The sequence below is a fragment of the Crinia signifera genome, chromosome 3 (assembly GCF_055691185.1).
Source record: "Crinia signifera chromosome 3, ASM5569118v1, whole genome shotgun sequence".
NCBI classification, from domain to species: domain Eukaryota; kingdom Metazoa; phylum Chordata; class Amphibia; order Anura; family Myobatrachidae; genus Crinia; species Crinia signifera.
The window spans coordinates 9,594,811-9,616,894 of record NC_139219.1 but is presented as its reverse complement, the minus strand read 5'-3'; positions in this window follow the sequence as shown (position 1 = coordinate 9,616,894).

Below are 22,084 nucleotides of genomic sequence, written 5' to 3'. Positions count from 1 at the left end.
CAAGTTGCTACTCTGATAAGGCTCTCCTGTTAGTGAGAGTCTGGATACAAAATGTGGAAAAGGGGGGATTATCAGAGTGCGCTACACTTGGTACAACCTAGCCGACAATATAATTATAACCACGTGATGCACCAATCACACTTCATAAAGTTGTCTTCTGTTGCTCTCCAGAATAAAACGTAGACTCTGTTCAGATAGTAAATTCTGTATTAAAACCAACCCAACGCATTTCATCAGAACAACTTCATCAGGGGTATGGCAAAATTAGACCATATAATGGGTCTGTACAGTGAAGAATTTTGGATAATAACATAAAATCAATACATGGTGATCATCAAAATATCCCGATTTGACCTGTTTAATAAGGTCTTCAGAGTAATTCACCGGGATCAGTGGAGTGGTTTAAGGGCTGAGGTAATTCCTCTTTATTTCAGAAAACAATCACCACAGTGTAGTGCAATATCTAGCTACTCCACTGGCTGGTGATGATCACCATATATTGATTTTATGTTAAGATCCAAAATTCTTCACTGTACAGACCCCAGTATAAGGTCTAATATTGCCATACCCCTGATAAAGTCATTCTGACGAAACACGTTGGGTTGGTTTTAATAAAGAATTTCCTATCTGAACGGAGTCTATGTTTTATTCTGAACAACAACAGAAGAAAACTTTATGAAGTATGATTGGTGCATCACGTGGTTATAATTATATTGTCGACTAGGTGGCACCAAGTCTAGCGCACTCCGATAATCATATATATAGTACAGTAACATATATAAAAAATATAAAGAGAGAAAAAAATCTTTTTCTGAAAAACAAAATTTTTTTTTTGAAAAGCATATTTCTGTGTGCACAGTTTTCATCCTATATATTTTTTTCATTTTTTCCTTCTTTTCCCTTTTTTCCCCTGCTTTCTTCCTCTCTTTAACATTCTCTTCAGGTCCCTCCCCTTCTCTGGAGCGCCCTGTCCTCTAGAACTTGTCTTGAATTATCAGCTTTGTGCTATATTTTCATTAACTTTTTTCATATATGCATATATATGTTCTGTTTGGGGTATTGAGATTCTTATATATTCTGCTTCTTTATGTATATTTTTTGTAACAAACCTTTTTGAACATTTTTTGTCTCTTTCGGTATACCGATATTGTCCAATGATAACTCATTGGACTAATGGACTCTGATGAATTTGAATGGTCCGACCTATACTCACCTTAGATGGACTCAGGTTTTGCCCAGAGATCCTTCCACCATAAATAAAAATATGAATAAAAATAAAGACAATAAAGAAAGACATACACTCATACATGCGCATTTGCAGAGTCTTGAAAATTAATGATCCCGATTGCTCGGATCTGTCGCACTGTGTTGTGAACAGACCCAGAAATTTTTCTACAAACACAAAAAATATATATAAAACGTAAAATTAAAATAAAAATAAAAATATAATTGTTTATTATTCATCACCAAGATAGAGATGGAGGGTGATGAACACATCTGCCGTTCATCCTCTACCTAAAAATGTTCCCGTTCTGTATTTTCCCAGTGTTCATGTCCTATTAGAGATCTATAGCATTCAGCCAGCATAGACTAAAACCATTGTGTATTTTTACTTTAATAGCTTTGTACTTGAGTACATTCTCCATAATATAATATATATAATAAAAATAAAAAATAAAAATTCTCTTAAAACTGGCATAGATTACCGCCCCCGGCTTTTCCTCTATAATATCATCCTATACATATATTTACACAGATATCTATATGATTAAACGGATATGCATCTTTATTTCTTATTTTTTCTCCAATCTGCGTTTTTTAATCTATGACAGCCCGCACTTCATTTGCTCTATGTGCACCCGGAACTATCAGTCCGACTACTCTAAAGCACACGCACGGCTCCAGCAAAAGGACAGGAAGCCGTGCGCTCCATTGATGCGTGTCAGCGGCAGAAACTTCCGGGTCCCGAACTTCCGGTGACGCCGGAAGCACCGCTGTTAGAGCGTGGACGCAGCGTCCACACGCTGATCATTGATTGGACATTAGAGGGATAAATAGCCGGGCCCGGGCAGTTCAAATTCAGCAGCAGCTCCAGCCACCTTTGGAGTTTTTCCTCTCCTTCACGCCGATGACTATACTGTATCTCTGCTGACTAAGTAAGATTTTGTTTGGTTTATTATATGTATATACTTTTCCCTTTGTACTATGCATTGTTTTATGTATATGTAATTATTTAAAGGTTTTCTGCACTATTTGTTATAGGCTCCTTGAAAAAGGTCCTTGTAGGACCGAAACGTCGGGGCATTACCTATACTCATTGGTGATTAATACCTGCTTGAAAAGGACTGAAAAAATAAACCATTATTTGGATTTTATTAGACCTTTTTCCTTGGATTTACTAATAGGCGAGTGCCTGACAATCCACAACTTTACAGAAGTGGATACTCCCTGGACTATATATATATATATATATATATATATATATATATATATATATATATATATATATATATATATATATATATATATATAATTTTTAATTTTTTTTTCACCTATACTACCGTGTGCCGGATCCATCCTTTCTCTGAGGGGGGTAAGTGTCTCTTATTGCTCGATTATGTTCCTGGCACCGGATTTTTATTAAAGCCACGAGTGCCAACCCGATACACCTTCATACAATATATATATATATATATATATATATATATATATATATATACACATAGATAGGTTTATATTGTATAAAATTATTGTCACGTTACAGATGGAGCCACTGAGAATGGTGTGGCAGGAAGCTCTAATGTGCCAGGAGCAAAGATAACCGTGGCTCCCTCTGTGTGTGTGTGTGTGTGTGTGTGTGTGTGTGTGTGTGTATAAGGTGTGTATGAAATATAAATGCGTTTTGGGTTTAACTTGGGTCCCACAGGTATTCCAAAATACAGAAAATCCAAAATCCCTCTGGTGCCAAGCATTTTGGATAGGGGAGATTCAACCTGTACAACATAGATTGTGTTACCTGCTAAGTGCTAAGATACATTTTCTTCAAATGATTGAGTATGTAGACAATTTATACTGTTGTCAAATTGCATCTCATACTACAGGGTTTTAAAAACACATCAGTACAAATATCTGTCAGTTTTCACTTAAAGGTGGCACATTTGAGCTACAGATTCACATATACTATATATGTTATTTCCCCCATGGCAATATTTTTCATCTATTAGTTCACACTGTATCATGCCACAACAGCTACAGTATAGTGTTTGTGCACCACATTAATCTACAGCTTTGGTTAATCTATTAATCTACGACTTGCTGCAGTTACTGAAAGAACGATTAACATAAAACTCAAGGTAGCAACTGCTATTACTACCTTCCTATCCAGTGTCCACACACAAAAAAACAAGGCTATATGATTTTATAAAGTAAGACATATTGGATCACTGTCAAATATATCAATTCAGTTAGGAACCTAGAAAAGGCTGTAAAGGGTGCTATTCAATTGTAGGCATTTCCCTCCAGATATCTGCCGATGCAGATTCATTTTTTTTTTTTTTAAAGTCAAAACTGTATCCTCGAAAAAATTGACAGAAATGGCTGCCGTTTCGACTAGAAACACGGTGATCGGCAGTTAATACGCTGATCCCTGTGTTTTCCGACCGTGCTGATTTTTCAGAAAGCCGAAAAAGATGCACTCTAATTGAATAGGTTAAATGTAAATTTGACATAAAATTTACAAAAAGTGCCAATTTTTCAACTGAATACCCCCCATAATGGCAAAAGTACAAAGTTCTGTCTCCTTGCGCTAGAAGTGTCCCAGAGTGGTCTCCATTATTTTTCTCCAAATTCCATATACAGTATGGATATAGAAAACAAAAGGAGAATACACAAAATTGTAATATTTATATTATATTGGATTTTATCTCCAGAAACTTGTGGGGGGACAATCAGGAAAGGTGTGCTCCCAAAGTTTCCAGACGATCCAAAAGGGGTCTTTACAGGGTCACCCCACTCGTGCTTTATAGACAGATGCTTACATAAACAGGTTAGGGCGTATAATAATAATAATGTCAACACAACATTGTTGACTATTATGATGTCAATATTGTTAACATTGTTCAAATGGCAATAAGCAACAATTGGACACTCAGAATGGGGAATCAGTTAAGGTTAAGCAATAAAGGGTAATGTTAGGGGTGGGGTTTAGTTGTAGGTATAGGTTAGAAATACTTACAAAACCACTGTAGCATTGGAAGTCTGACTCGGAAGTGACATGATCGTCACAATGCAATAGATGCTATTGGATCTGCTGCAGTCACCAAGAGAAGGTGTCATCACTGGTCCATCAGGGATGATATGTTAACATCAAAGTCTAGATAATGACTATGTCAGCCTGATGCATTGTTAATACAACAAATACACAATGGCACACATAGCTTTCTTATACAGGTCGGGTCTCCCTTATCCGTGTATTCCAAAAACCAAAATATTCCGAAAACCGTGGTTTTTCAGAATATTTGGGGGGGGGGCAGTTTCCCCTCCACCCCTTTTTTTCATACTTACCTTGTCCCCCCGATGTCCATGGCAACCTTCAGTATCTTCTGCAGCGGCATCTCTGTTCCCAGGGGTGCATTGTGGGAGTGCGCCGCCGTGCACTCACGCAATGCACCCCTGTGACCGGAGATGACACACAAGAGGATCCTGAAGGCTGCCGTAGATGTTGGGGAACCTTTGGGGCACCACCAGGGGACCAGGTAAATATGGAGAATTTTTTTTTCCAAAATCCAGAAAAATCCCTTATCCAAAATCCTCGTGGTCCCGAGCATTTCGGATAAGGGATACTCAACCTGTAGTAAATGCAATCATTATTTTATGTGTTTGAATATTTCACAGTTTACGCAGTTTCAATAAATGTAAATAAAGGGTATATTTTAACCTCTAATTAAATAACTTTTTTCTGTGCACCAACAAAGAGACAATCGTTCCGTTTATTTCTTTTGTTGCTCCTTAATGTTTTTCGTATGCTCCTTCTTACTGAACTGGAATTTCATATTGAATATTCTGGTCTCTTACAGGACAAAACAGCGAAACAAATGCATATACAGTATGCTACACTGGTTATAGCGGCAATATTAACATCTTTCCAAGCACTGGGATAAGTAAATGTTTTTTTCTGCAAACATCTCTTAATGGATTTCACGCAGCTTTAATCTAGGCTTCGTAGCAACACTGCTGTCACATCAAATAAGGCAAATAATGTGACCTCACATCATAGACATGAATTAAAAGGCGTCTGGAGTCCTATCGATAATACTCAATCATCGAGTGCTTTATCAGCAGAAAAATACACCTTTAAATATTAGGACCTAGCGGTAAAGACCACAAAATATTTCTTACGTCCAACTTGAGAGACATTTTCTGTTACAGCCAAAGTTACGGCTTAGAACGCAACATATTTTATGGCCATTTAGAAAAGTACTCTATAAATTATTTCAGAAGCAAGGCTGCAGGAGTCTGCCAAAATCACAGATTTTCCATTTTCTCTGAGTTTAAACTGTTTCATTATTGATATACGGTCTAAAATGGGGTCACCAATACAGCCTTTATCTTTACAATATGAAAGAAAAATGTTTTATTCAAAGTGTCCTGCAGTCTTCATAACTTTTGTTTGACAGCAAATTCAGGTTTAAGTATAAAATGAATGTATTATCGTTTTTAAAATGTATAAAAAAAATAGTTTTATGAAATGTTTAATTAAAGTGTCCACATTGCTACATTTATTTTTATCCATCAATGAACACAACTATAATATTTATATCACTGTGTATCCTTGTGATGGGTATCTACCCAAAATGCCATTTTGAATAAAGCATTGTTGTATTTGAAGTTAGCCCTGGAGTGGCACCTTCTGTTGCTGCTATATCAAAGGGACCCAGAAACCCAGGCAGGCACCGGGGCAAGTAATACTGCATTTCCTCTATACACTTTGGTAGAGTGCCGGACTGTCTGTTGAAATATATATTCAACATGACACGAATATATTTATTAACTTTTTTTTTTAGGGAATTCTCGAACCAATACTTAGATTTAATAAGTAAATCCACCATGTACATACTGAGTAGCATTCCTATTGACATATTGGAGCTACTGCTCAATACTGTCATCTGTAGAAAGGTCTATCTTTGTTTGTTGTTGTCTTTCCTGGTAGAAATGTCATGGTCCGTTCATTGACATTTTCAATATAAAGCAGTTGTTCAGTTGTTTCCTAAGCTAATTAAAAATGTCTGCACAGCGTGGAAAAGTTTTATTTGTAAATAATGATAGATAAGCGTCCACATAAACTTCACTAAATACTGTATATACTCTATATACATCTATGTTTCCTAGCACTGCCACACCGATTTGTATCTGGGTGATCGTGTCAGAAAAACCGCGTTGGTCGCATCGCATGCGACCAAATCGCATGCGATGCGACGACCCGATTTTTACATTGAATCAAATGTGAATAGGGCCCCTGTGACCCTATTTTACATTGAATTCAGTGTAAAGTAGTCCCCAGACCCCAAATTTTACCCCCTCAACGGCACCCCACGATTGACGCCAACCTGAAGCGTGGCGAGCGCAGCGGTACGCATCCTGCGACCTTTTCATACCCCTACTATCCACGTCGGCGTAGAGTTGAGAATGTAAAGTGTGGCGAGCCACCGAGCCCGAAGCGTGGCGAGCGGACGCGTATCACTTCACAGGTATACGCGGCCCCTCTCTGCGCTCGCCACACTTTATATTCTCAACTCCACGCCGACGTGGATAGTAGGGGTATGAAAAGGTCGGAGGACTCGCACCGCCGCCCCTCGCGGGCTCGCTGCGCTCTCCACGCTTCGGGTTGGCGTCAATCGTGGGGTGACGCTCACAATGGGGTTGCTTAACTTTTTAGCCATGACGGGGCCATATACAATGTGAAATGGGTCATATTGGACCATTTCACATTGTTTGCTATGTAAAATGGACTTAATCAAGACCATCTTATCTTGTGCCATTATAATGGCACAAGACCGACGCGATGCTCCCGATTTCAATGTTAAAAATATTTTAACATTGAAGCTTATGCCTCCCGATTTTTGCCTTTGCCGGCAAAATGGACCTGATTTCAAAGGAAATCTGGTCCATCGTGTCCATCGTGTACCTTAACTTTAAGGTACACGATGGACAAGATTGTGGCCGTTCTAGGAAACAAGTACTATATATATATATATATATATATATATATATATATATATATATTAGTAGCAGCCAGCTTCTGCGATGTACGTTCACTTTAAGCTGTGACATTTTTTACTTTCACTTTGAGCTGTGACAGATTTTAGCACACAAAATCTCCACCCCAGTCCCTATATGCTCCTACCACCAATTTCTGTCTTCACAGCTCCCTCTCTCCACATATCCAGCAAGTTTGAAACAGAGCAGTGTCCCTGCAAAAATTGCTTTCACTTTCTTTTATGACATCTTTTAGCATACAAAGGAGTCATTAGTGGTCACTGGCGGTACTTAACCTCATAGAGGCGAGAAGTAGTTAGCCCTTTATATAAAGATATACAGTGCAGTCAGATATATGGCACTCATGCAGGGTGAATAATGTGACATTGCTGTGGTGCTCATCCAGGATTGTATGTAAATGCAATATGCATACGTGTCCTTTAATCCTACATTTTGGGGTTACCCCCCCATCATCAGGGACAGCATCAAAATAATACACACAAACAGACTAGAAGAAGACTTAAGGACAAAGGGCCTGATTCAGCCAGGCTCACTGAGCAGCGGTAATTTGCACATCCCCTCGCATGCTGCCAAAGGGGAGAGAACTCATTCAATAATTGGCAACAATCATATGATTTCTCTCCCTTTTTAGAAATAAGTCAGGCTGAACTGACTTTTATTTCCGTCGGTGTCCGTTAAAGGGGGGCGTGTCCTGACCTCATGTGACATCAGCCTCCGGCCCCCGGCAGGCATCTGCCTGTCCGCGTTCCAAGGGGAACATCTAGCACTTCCATGCGGATGCATCTAAAACACTGTGCGTCCCCCTGCTCCGAGTGTCTGTAATTTAGACTTATTACATGAATCCTGACTAGAGGCGAAGAGATACGACAAGGGCATTTGGCTGATAATCCATGGAAATCATTTGTTTGAGGATATAAAATGTGTATCTTACCTGCAGTACATTTATCCCTTTCAGTAAGGTGCATCCAATTGTCCAACTACCTGTGAGAAAATGGCAGGGTGGGTATGTTACTTGCCCGTCAATCTCCGAGGTGGAGACATATAACATATAAAAGGATGTCTGGGACATTTATCTGTGTCAACTTTCTCTTTCCAGCACCTTTTTTCTCTCCATCTGGAGCAACTTTAGATCTTTGTTAGATAGTGATAAGGCCATGAACATTTACTGAATAATTATTGCTGGTCTGTGATCAGCCTGATGGAATAATCTATAGAGGACAAGTCCTGAATCAGTGCGTCCTTCCACTACACAACTTCTCGCAATATACACAAGGACCAGGCATAACTTTTTAATCAACGATCTAGTTTTGAGCAAGTCCTGCATGTGCTGCCAAATAAGCCTTTAGCCGCCATGACATGGACTCCACAGAATCCTTGAAAGTGTTCTGTGGTATCTGATTCCAAGACATTAGCATTGGATACGTTAAGTCTTGTAATTTGAGAGATTGGGTAAAACATAGCTCGGAATTGTTTTTCCGAAACTGTCGTTTGATCAGCTGGAGATACGGGGAACTTGGACGCTGGATCAACGACTATTCTTGAAAATTTGAAGTGTGGCCAGGTGCATTACCTTGCTGAAAGAGGCCACTGCCATTGGAGAATACTGTTTCCATGAAGGTGTGTTCTAGATCTGCAACAATGTAGGAAGTACCTGTCAAAATACCCAATGACAAGACCTATGGTTAACCAGCAGAACAATGCCTGAAGCATCACACTGCCTCCATTAGCTTCCCTTCTTCACAATTGAGCATCATTAATTAAGTTAATGAAGCATTCACGAGCAGATAGAAAAAACAGGAAGGGATAGACTGCGCTAAAAGGACATAAACAATTCTAATAATGGTAATGTAATTACAATTAGTGGTATAAAAATTATGTAATAGGTGGTCAGGTGTGCAAATAATAAGGATATTTTTTTTTTTTTTAAATACAGTTAAAAACTAAAACAATTAGTAGCAGATAACCAGACAGGTATTATAATAGTGATTATTTCAACTTGCCAGTCCACAGCAAAGCCTGCTTATAATCCACCCATTTAGGGAAAGGTGCAAGGAAAGGTGATTTGGATTGTAGTCTTCATCCACTGATGGTATCCGGGCCTTTAAGGAAGTGGCGTGCCAAGAGAATTCTTTGCCACAGAAGTGTGGGAGACCAGATCCTTAGATAGAATTGTGTTCCAAATAATTGGAGAAGTCTCCCGTTTGAAAGTGTCTCACTTGATGATATGGGTGAAAAGGAAGTTGTTGTCTGGTTATGCAGGAAAAACACCTACGCGTTTCACTTCTATCTGCAGCTTTTTCAAAGGTCAAGCAGATATCTACAAGATGTAAAACAAAATGTGATTCGTCAAACCAGCCCTCCTTCTCCGACTGCCCTATGGTCAAATTCTGATGTTCACATACCTATTGTATGTGTATGGGAATCCTTTAGATGGGCCAGGCAGGCACTGTGCAATCTTTGAAAGTTCAGTATAAGTTTCCAAATATCGACAATCAAAATTCCGACACCATTGGCAGACAAAATACAGTCAAAATACAGACAGGTTCAAAATGCGGACATGCATTATACAGACATGGTCAAAATGTCAACACGGTCAAAAATTCCAAAATATTAAACGTCGACGTGTCAAAGTCAACATGATTTTTTTGTGTGTCTATGTCGACATAGGATGACAGGAACACCATATAAGTATACTTCATCCCCTCTCATGGCTCGCTGGATCATAAAATAATAACAAGTTGGCTTCAACGGGTATTTTGACTGTCGGACAATAATGGTCGGTATTTTTATTGTCGGTATATTGACTGTTTATGCAGCCCCACAGAGCAGACACTTGTGGCATTTATTGGTTCCAGTGGCCCCTCTCCTTTTGTGACTTCATTGGTCAGAGGGCATATATATATATATATATATATATATATATATATATATATATATATATATATATATATATATATATATGAGGTGTGGTTCTGCGCAAACATAATTAACCCCTTCCTGACGCAGCCAGTTTTTGCCTTCCTGACAGAGCCATTTTTTTCAAATCTAACATGTATCACTTAAGTGGGTATAACTTTTTTTTGCTTTTACTTATCCCAGTGATTTTGAGATTGTTTTCTCGTGACACATTGTACTTCAAGTTAGTGGTAAATTTTGGTCGATACAGTCTGTGTTTTTTTGTGAAAAATACCAAAATGTCGTAAAAAATGGAAAATTTAGCGATTTTCAAAATGTTAAATTTTCTGCTTGTGAGACAAATAATCATACCACTCAAAATAGTTAATAACTAACATAGACCATATGTCTACTTTATGTTTCCATCATTATTTCAACCTCCTTTTAATTTTTTTGGACACTAGGAGGCTTAAAATATGAATAGCAAATTCTCAAATTTTCAAGAAAATTTCAAACACTGATTTTTTTAGGGACCAGTTCAGTTCTGATGTGACTTTGAGGGACTTGTATGTGAGACACCCCCATAAATGATGCCATTTCAAAAACTGCACCCCTCACAGTATTCAAAACAGCATTTTGGAAGTTTGTTAACCCTTTAGGTGTTTCACAGGAATTAAAACAAAGTGTAGGTGAAATTTCAAAATTTCATTTTTTTTGCAGATTTGCAAATTTAATACATTTTTCTAAGGAACACAGTAGATTTTACTAGAGAAATGTGACTAAAAATTAATTCCCCCAATTCTTTTGTTTTCATAAATATCCTATATGTGGCCCTAGTGTGCACGTTGACCAAACCACAGGCTTCATAATAGAAGGAGCACCTACTTGATTTTGGAGCCTCCTTTTTATGAGATTATTTTTTAGGCACCATGTAGGTTTCTAGGCACCATAAGATGCTAAAAGTTAGGAACCCCCCCACAAGTGACCCCATTTTGCAAACTACACCCCTCAGGGAATTCATCTAGGGGTATAGTGTACATTTCAAACCCCCAGGGGTTTCACCAATTGTGGTACAACTGGGCAGTGAAAATGAAAAATTACATTTTTTACACAAAAATGCAGTTCTGGCTCAAAATTTTTCATTTTCACAAAGAATGAAGGAGACAAAGCACCCCAAAATTTGTGCCCCAATTTCTCCCGAGTACGGCAATGCCTCACATGTGACCAAAAAACTACCATTTGGGTGCATGGCAGGACTCAGAAGGGAAGGAGTGATTTTTGGATTTTGCAGCTCAGATTCTGGTGGAATGTTGGTGGGTGCTATGTCGCATTAGCAAGACCCCCGAAGCACCAATACAGTGGAACCCCCCCACAAGTGACCCCATTTTGCAAACTACACCCCTCAGGGAATTCATCTAGGGGTATAGTGTACATTTCAAACCCCCAGGGGTTTCACCAATTTTGATACAACTGGTCTGTGCAAATGAAAAATTACATTTTTTACACAAAAATGCAGTTCTGGCTCAAAATTTTTCATTTTCACAAGGAATGAAGGAGACAAAGCACCCCAAAATCTGTGCCCCAATTTCTCCCGAGTACGGCAATGCCTCACATGTGACCAAAAAATACCATTTGGGTGCATGGCAGGACTCAGAAGGGAAGGAGTGATTTTTGGATTTTGCAGCTCAGATTCTGGTGGAATGTTGGTGGGTGCTATGTCGCATTAGCAAGACCCCCGAAGCACCAATACAGTGGAACCCCCCACAAGTGACCCCATTTTGCAAACTACACCCCTCAGGGAATTCATCTAGGGGTATAGTGTACATTTCAAACCCCCAGGGGTTTCACCAATTTTGATACAACTGGGCTGTGCAAATGAAAAATTACATTTTTTACACAAAAATGCAGTTCTGGCTCAAAATTTTTCATTTTCACAAGGAATGAAGGAGACAAAGCACCCCAAAATCTGTGCCCCAATTTCTCCCGAGTACGGCAATGCATCACATGTGACCAAAAAATACCATTTGGGTGCATGGCAGGACTCAGAAGGGAAGGAGTGATTTTTGGATTTTGCAGCTCAGATTCTGGTGGAATGTTGGTGGGTGCTATGTCGCATTAGCAAGACCCCCGAAGCACCAATACAGTGGAACCCCCCCCACAAGTGACCCCATTTTGCAAACTACACCCCTCAGGGAATTCATCTAGGGGTATAGTGTACATTTCAAACCCCCAGGGGTTTCACCAATTTTGGTACAACTGGGCTGTGAAAATGAAAAATTACATTTTTTTACACAAAAATGCAGTTCTGGCTCAAAATTTTTCATTTTCCCAAGGAATGAAGGAGACAAAGCACCCCAAAATCTGTGCCCCAATTTCTCCCGAGTACGGCAATGCCTCATGTGTGACCAAAAAATGGCAGGACTCAGAAGGGAAGGAGTGATATTTGGATTTTGCAGCACAGATTCTGGTGGAATGTTGGTGGGTGCTATGTCGCATTAGCAAGACCCCCGAAGCACCAATACAGTGGAACCCCCCCACAAGTGACCCCATTTTGCAAACTACACCCCTCAGGGAATTCATCTAGGGGTATAGTGTACATTTCAAACCCCCAGGGGTTTCACCAATTTTGATACAACTGGGCAGTGAAAATGAAAAATTACATTTTTTTACACAAAAATGCAGTTCTGGCTCAAAATTTTTCATTTTCATAAGGTATGAAGGAGAAAAAGCACCCAAAAATCTATGCCCCAATTTCTCCCGAGTATGGCAATGCCTCATATGTGACCAAAAAATACCAGTTGGGTGCATGGCAGGACTCAGAAGGGAAGGAGTGATTTTTGGATTTTGCAGCTCAGATTCTGGTGGAATGAATGGTGGGTGCTATGTGGCATTAGCAAGACCCCCGAAGCACGGTGAAATGATGAACCTAATAATCCATAGATGTGTGGTATATTTTAAAACACTCCTTTATACATAGGCCGGGTTTGTCGGGGCAAGTTTCACAGTGGAAAATAGTATCCTTTCTTATTCCCTTTTTATAGCAAACTTTGCACCTTTTTTGTGTCCTGCCCTTTCTTGCAGTGGAGGGGATTTCGTTTGGAAAATGCTGCCCTGGTACAATACGGGGGCCAGTACTAGAAGTACTGGGGCCCTCTGCCTGCTGGTTCCCAAATATTAGGCCCTTTATGACTTCCTCTTGAAAGTGCATAAATGTCCCCCTCTGGCTGGTAGAACGGAATAGCACGTAAGCGTTATACAGTGCCATCTGGATGATATACACGGCCAGCTTCTTGTACCAGATTTTTGTTTTCCGCAGGGCACTGTACGGCTTCAGTACCTGATCTGAAAGATCCACTCCGCCCATGTACCTATTGTAATCTAGGATACAATTAGGTTTTGAGGTGTGGGTACTGGTACCTCGTACAGGGACGGAGGTGGTACTGTCTCCATGAATTGTTGTCAGTATAAGGACATCCCCCTTGTCCTTATATTTGACCAACAACATATTTTCGGTGCATATTTCCCTGCTTTCACCCCTTCTCAGTACTTGGGCAATGTGCGTTTTTGGGAGGCCTCTTTGGTTCTTGCGCACAGTACCGCAAGCTGCTGTACCTCTTGAACCAAGGGCCTTAAACAGGGGGATGCTAGTGTAAAAGTTATCCACATAGAGGTGATAACCTTTATCCAGGAAGGGGTGCACTAAATCCCAGACAATTTTTCCACTAACACCTACGAGGGAGGGGGGGCATTCTGGCGGTTCAATTCTTGAATCCTTCCCTTCATAAACCCTAAACCTGTGGGTGTACCCTGAGGTGCTTTTACACAGTTTATACATTTTTATGCCATACCTTGCCCTCTTACTGGGAAGGTACTGGCGGAATTTAACCCTTCCTTTAAAATGTATAAGGGACTCGTCGATACAAATAAATCTGTCAGGGATGTACATCTCTGCAAATTTGGCACTGAAATGATCAATGACCGGCCTGACTTTGAATAGCCGGTCAAAGGTGGGATCATCTCTGGGTGGGCACTGTGCATTATCGGTGTAATGTATAAATTTAAGGATTGCTTCAAAACGAGTCTGAGTCATGGCCATACGGTAAAATGGGGTGCTGTACAGAACATCTGTACTCCAATATTGCCTAATTTCTGGCTTTTTTACTATGCCCATATGTAACACCAGACCCCAAAACGTCATCATCTCTACTGCATCTACAGGGGTCCACCTAGCAAATGATGACGTGGGGTTTTGAGCAATAAACTGCTGGGCATATAAATTACTTTGGTCCACCATTAAATTTATAAAATCATCAGAGAAAAATAATTTGAAAAAGTCAATTTCTCTGAGACCTGTACTATCAAATTGGATTCCTGGGATGGCCAAAAACTCAGGAACCTGGGGCTCAAAATTGTCTGGTGGTGGGGTCCATACGGGATCAATCATTTGGGGGGGGGGTCTCAGCTGCTCTACGGGGGCATCTTTGAGGGGGTCCCTCATCACCAGAGGAGGAAGAGGAGCTTAAGACGAATCCTTCAAATTCCCCGCTTGCCTCACTGGCTGTGTCAGAGTCAGAGGCAAGCATGGCATATGCCTCCTCCGCTGAATACATTCTTCTGGAGGACTGGGATGACATTTGGGATGACATTTGGGATGCCATTTTTATTTTTGTGTTTCTGTAAGTGTAATGTTTCAACACGTGTATAGTGTAGGGGGGGTACAAACTTTATTTCAACACGGGTGGAATGTAGTGTGTAGTGTGTATGTAGTGCAGAAAAAAAAAAATACTTTATACAGGAATTTGATCCCAATAAAAAAAAAATTGAAGGGGTTAAAAAAAAAAATTGAAGGGGTTAAAAAAAAAAAAAAAAAGGTCCTGCGCCAAAAATTGAGCACAGATGTTGGTCAGTAACGACCGTCACTGAACAGCGCTCAAAGGCAACAGGACACCCACAAAAGCAACGTGGGTGTAAAAAAAAAAAAAAAACAATTTAAAAAAACTGCAGAAAAAAAATTATATCAACCCTGTGACAAAAATGTTGTTCAGTGATGTACGTCACTGATCAGCGGCCACAGGACACCCACAAAAGCAACGTGGGTGTAAAAACAATTTAAAAAAATATACCACAGCACTCTCCAAAAAAAAAAAAACAATTTAAAAAAACTGCAGAAAAAAAATTATATCAACCCTGTGCCAAAAATGCTGTTCAGTGATTGTACGTCACTGATCAGCGCTCAGCGGCCACAGGACACCCACAAAAGCAACGTGGGTGTAAAAACAAAACCGCACTGCACTCTCCAAAAAAAAAAAAACTGCAGATCAGTGATGCAGTGATCAGTGAACACTGATTAGCAGTGAGGGGCAGCAGGCACACAACTGTGTGCAACCTGACAGGGTATATATTTAAAAAAAAAAACCTGGACCCCCAAAAAGTTGCTGATTAATTAATTTAAACTAATCAGCACAAAAGGGGGGGCAGCAGGGGGGGCAGCAGTCAGTTGCACAGGCAGCACAACCTTTGGTGCAACTGACAGGTGTATATATATATAAAAAAAAAACTCTGCACCCCCAAAAAGTTGCTGATCAGCTCAGATATAGTGATCAGCACAAAAGGGGGTGCAGCAGACACAAAATATATCACTCTCTATCACTCTCTGTCACTCTCTGTCACTATCTCTCACTATCTATCACTATCTTGGACTCTATGACACTGCAGCAGCAGGACACAGGAAGTCACAAGATCCAGGAAGCATCCAGCTGCTGGCAGCACGCTACCAGCGGTGATCAGCGGTGATCAGGTAAGTATAAGGCAAGGTTCAGGTATGTATAGCAGGACAGAGTGGCCGGTGACCGCTCTGCACGCAATTCCAGACCGGAATGGCGTCTGCAGCGCAGTCACCGTTAGTTTAAATGGCGCGCCTTGGCTGTGATTGGCTCGTCGGTCCGACGAGCCAATCACAGCCTTGGGGGCAGGTGGGGTGAGGTGTCGTCGTCACCGATGACCCCCTCATGCCCCCTGACGCCCGGCGGTGATTGACACCTGTGTTACCGAGCGTCTGATTCGCCGGTAACACAGGAAAACGCTGTGAATGGCTGTTCACACTGAACAGCCAATCACAACGATCGCCGACGGGGGGGGCGGCATCGCAACCCCCCCTGGGCATGCAGGGACATGTCTGCTGTCAGGGACAGCAGACATGTTTAAACTGTCACCGCGTCTATAGATGCGGGGACAGTTTAAAGTCATGACGTATATATACGTCATGTGTCGGGAAGTACATCCCGGCCATGACCTATATATACGTCAAATGTCGGGAAGGGGTTAAATCTAAATTACTGTATGGCAACGCAAAATATCAGGGTGTACTCAATAGGTTTAAGCAGCATAAATCCTTTATTACATCATGGCAAACAGCAGTCCGATATTTCAGTTCTCTAAGGAACATGTTCAAATCAAAACTCACGTCCATAAAGGTACATGACAAAATATACTGCAACTTCAATCAAATAGAATAGCATTACCATATTTATATGTCAAATATCTCCGATATTAATTTGTGTCACATACCTAAGATATTAATTTGGCTATTAATTTAAATTTAATCTAGAACTTTCCAACCGTTGTAATCAGAAATTCTCTATACACTGCATTGAGAATATCATTCTTTAATTAGTAAATGTCCTTCATATATCAAATCATCTCTGTGAAATGAAGTTTCTTGTTCAACACAATACGTACATAATTTGATGTGTAATTGTAGAAAGCAGATTACAGAAACTTTATTACAATTTACTTTCGGCTAAATAGAAGCTGAAATGAAAATACAACTTGCACTTAATTAACATTCCAAATTCATCAGAAAATAAATTTTGGACTGTTCATCCACCAAAATATTTCATTAAAATTAAAGAAGAATCACATCAAGTACAAAAGGTCTTTAAAACTCTTTATTAAATAGTGGAAAGAAAGTTTCCAAAGAAACAGATCATACTGTATAAATTAAATCTATAGATACTTCCTATCCTTGTGTATCCTTCCCTTTTCCCTAAAGATTAAAAACTTGCGAGCAGGGCCCTCCAACCTCTATGTCTGTCTGTATTCACCCAGTTTGTCTTATCATTGCTGATTCCAAATGTAAATTGTAACAGAATTTGCTGCGCAATATAAGAAACTGTAAATAATTAAATATAGAGTGCAGAGGATTGGGATATAATGGGATAATATCCGGCCAGGGAGCAGCACATGGTGAGGCTATAGAGGCAGACCGGCTAGCGGCACTCACATGAACTTCCAGAAGGAAAACTCAACAAGTGTTGAAGGTCATTGTTTCGGAATTTAATTCCGACAAGATTATATATTATATTGGTTTGCACATGTCCTCCTGAAGACTGGGTGTTCTGCCCGAAACGTTGAGGTGTATTAAATTGGTTGAAACTATTCTGCAGTGCCATGCTGATTCTCCTCCTTGCGGGATTGGGGATCTGTGATTTTATATTACATATAATCTGATGTGGGCCAATGTTATCTGCATTATTTCTTTTGTGTCCAATTCTATATATTACGAAGTGAACAGGATATTAGCAATACTTGGATAGGGGAATTTAGCATAATTTCTGGAAACATACATATAATGTAACCAATAGCCACTAATAAGAAATTGGCTTTGATTAGTCTACAACACAAGTTCTCAACCCGGTCCTCAGGACCTCATACAGTTCATATGTTCTAGGGAACTTGTGTATTTTTAAAACCTGGTAAAGGGGGGAGACACAGTATGTGTATGTTCTGTGCAGGACAATTATTTAAGTACAGTAATTTATTATATAATCAACATTATCATCTGTTTTTATTACTCGTTAGTACCAGCTTTAGGTAATATCATATGTTGTTGGTGCTTCAGGAGTCTGAATGTAGACTAATAGACTAATTCACAACTACAAGGAGTGTGCCAAAAAAGCTTTAAATCTAGACCCTGTATTGGTTTTCAAAACTTGGACTGTTTAACACAGTGCACCTGCCGGTAACCTGGAAAACGTGAATTGTATGGGGTCCTGACAACCGAGTTTGAGAACCCCTGTTCTTCAGTAAGCAAGAAGATTTTAGAAAAATTGTCTTTATTAGATGTAATTAGTTAAAATGCCTCTGCAACTTATGTGCATCAATCACAAATTGGGGTAAATCCTATTAGCTGGTCATTCTCTTTTGGCTTCAGTAAGCATATTTGGAACTTACAACACATCGATATCAAGTCATAGCATTCATTTCAAATTGGAAAAGACAAGCATGGCAGAGTTTCAGAGCAGAGTATTCTATGCCAGTCCCGTCCCGCCAGGGGCTTAACTAGATATCAGTAGGCCCCAGAGCAAAAGTTTTTAAGGGCCCTCTATTTAGCAACTTATGTGATAAATGTATGTAAAAGATAATAATTAGACATTAAAAATTGGCCCCCATAGCAACTGCACCCCTTGCATCTATGGTAGTTACGCCCTTGAGTCCCGCACACCTTTATTTGCATAAATGTGTCTGGATTTCTGCCAAGAGACATGGGATGGCGAATGGGAAGAGTGAAGTCATGATAAGTCTAAGGGCGGGATGTACTAAAGGGAAAATGCAGTAAAACTGGGGTTTTACTGCATTTTCCTATGTACTATTACCCGTCCGCCCCGTTTTTGCCAGGCAGGGTAATGCCACTCTCTGGGTGGTGATACCCTATAGAAGCCTATGGGCTTCTTTTCACCGCCCGCAACCCAGCCGCCTTGCCGACCCCCCCCTTTCCCCCTCCCTTGGGCTTACCTTCTTGCAGGTCCTCCAGGGCCCCGGAAGGTAAGCCCTTCCTCCCCCTATCAACGCAGCCGGACGTCCTTCCAGCTGCAGGGGGGGGGAAGAGGCGACGGGGACAGCCTGCTTAGCTGTCCTCGGCGTGTAGGCATCAGGAGCTGGCAGGGAGGAGACGGAGACCCCCCGCAGAGCACAGTACAGGTATCGCGGGGGGTCTCCGTTACAGCACCACGATGCCAGCCGCATATGTTAGTACATATGCGGCAGCATCGCGGAGGACACCTGGCGAAGGGCGGCGATGTATATTAATACATCCCGCCCTTAATACCTGAGTCTATTATGATTAGTTCATTTTGAAAAAGGGTGGAGAGTAGTGGTGAATTTTCCATTTGCCACATGTGGCAGGCGCACAGGGGTGGCACCGGTTGGGGGGCAGCACTTGAATCTTGTGGTTAGTACTGTCAGACCTAAATTTACCAATCTACTGTACCAATAAGCATCTTGAGTAGAGTGTAAATGGGAAGGATTTCCTCTGTAAACTGCCCTACTTAGTAAATATGCATATATAAATAAATGGAATAGTTCATGGCTTGCTATGATTACATTCAATTGTCAATCATCAAATATGGACTTACTGTATAACTAATCAATGGAAATAATAAAATTAGGCAGATGGGGGCAGCGGTTACTGTTGTGCCTAGGTGCGATGACCCCAAAATTCAGCCCCGGTGGAGAGAGCACTTTTTTTTTTATTTGCAGAATATTACATTTCTAGGATTACTTACAGTAACTGAATACAAAACAAATCTTTACACACATATTAAAGTGACACATGTAATAAATACAACCTGGTGTCTTCGCAATATCATCATTCATCAAAGACAACTCTACCCTCCTCCGAGCTACGAGAATGATGGGGCGATGCATCATGCTAGAGTTTTATAGAGTTAAACTGTTCAGTAAGTTACAATTCCCAAAGTGATTAGTAACCGGGCTCCTGGCAATATTTCTCAGAGGCTTGGGATTTGGATTTCCAGTTGCTGTGTCATTAAATACAACAGGAACCTTCTCAAATTGTCCCAATACTATTCTTCATGATGGTTTGAACGTACAGTAGCTCTGCTTGTAAAGATGTTGTGTGTTTCAGGATTACACATAAGATGGTGAGAAAGTCAAACACATCTCTGTTGCATCTGCAATTGCTGAAGATGCATAGCCGGACGTTCTCACATAGGCCCTTATTCTGGTTGGTGCGGCCAGAGCCGCACACGGGGCTCCGGCCGCACAAACCAATCCCCGCCCACCCTACGGATCGCCACGGCCGTCCGTACACGGACGGCTGGCGATCCGCATAAAAATGGTGGAGGCGTACGCCTCCACCATGGTGGGAGCTGCCCCCTGCATTCGATGGTCGTCGACCATCGAAGGCAGGTCCGCACGCCCCGGCAGCTCCCGCAAGCTGAGACCACACGGACAATCGTCCGTGTGGTAGCTTGTATGGGGGCTGAAAGCTGACATCCGGCGACGTCAGCTTTCCGCCCCCATGAGTTGCGTCATGCCCTCATTACCATGCATACGCCCCGCGTTTGCATGGGAACGCCCATGAAACGCGGGGCGTACACATAGGGAAATGAGGGCATGAAGCCTCTCACGCCCCTATACGCCCCCTTTGCGGCGGACGAAATCCGTCTGCGGCGAAGGGGGCTGCACATGCGCAGATTGACCTCTGCGCATGTGCAGAGTAAAAACATCGGCGGTACGGCCGCACGCGGGCCGTACCGATCCGATTAGAATAAGGGCCATAGAGCCAGATGCACTAAGCTTCAAAAGTGATAAAATGATGAGTGATAAACAGCCAACCAATCAGCTCCAACCTGCCATGTCACAGACTGTGTTTAAAAAATGTCAGGCAGGAACTGATTGGCTGTCTGTTTATCACTATTTTATCACTTTTGAAGCTTAGTGCATCCGGCCCTCAGTTTGTTTTCAGTAAAGGATTATTGATGGTCATGCAAAAATGAAACTGCGATGTGACATTCTGTACTTTCCTACTCTCCAGGAAAGCTTTGACTGGACACTGTACAAGCTATCCGCCCCCAACCACTACTCGAGTGAATTGGGCAGCTTGATCTTCACACTCTATCTCAAAATTGTGGCCCAACAACATGTTCTACAAAGACAGCAATTGCCACAATGACCTCTGTTCCACGATCCCGCACTGCTCACCTAACTGTACTACACTTACCTCAGACCTCCTACCAGGCTGTTCCCTATCACAGGGGGGTAACCACAAGGTTGGCAATTATGTCATGTGATCAAGCCAAGCCAAGGGTTTTTCTGGTTGAGTCCACCAAACCACGCCCGGAGAGTGTCATCAAAATTAACTGAAAATAACAGTTACTGATGTTCTTAATAATGTAGGAAATGTAAAAAATTACAAATAAATTAGAAATTAGCTGGTGTCACCAATTTTCAAGAAATCTCTATCTGAAACAAAACACTTGAGGTTGGTCCCAAAAACTTTGCCAAAACCAAAACACAAGGTTCCAAGCAAATCTCACATTTTTTGATCATAGGTATTCTTCTAATTACTACCACTGACGTATATTTAAACAAAATGTATTTGGTTGGTTTAAGTTACAACGCATTCACTCAATTGCATTATGTTAATGATGTATTCAATTCTAAAGCTGGGTACACACCTGAAGATTTATCTATCAAATATATCTGGTAGGAACAAAAATATGGTAATATATGGGAGAAAATGACAATAAAAGGATTTACTCCCAAATGCTGGAAAAATGGACAAAGATGATTGTCGGTATAAATCTTATAAATCCAACAGATGTAACCAATTTGTCTGATTGACCATTGCCTTTTTTCCAGCATTTGGGAACAAATTGTTGCTTGTCCTTTTGCTCCCATATAGTACCAGACTGATGTTCCCATTAGACAGATTGGACAGATAAATATATTAGATGTGGTGTGTACTCGGACAATTGTTTGAAGTTGCTATCATAGCGCTGTACGGTGCTGCAGCAGGATTAGTCTACTACAAGTATTTTACTCCCGCTGCAGTTATGATTAGACCTGCACCCTAGGATACAAAATCATATCGCTCTGCCACCATAGGGTG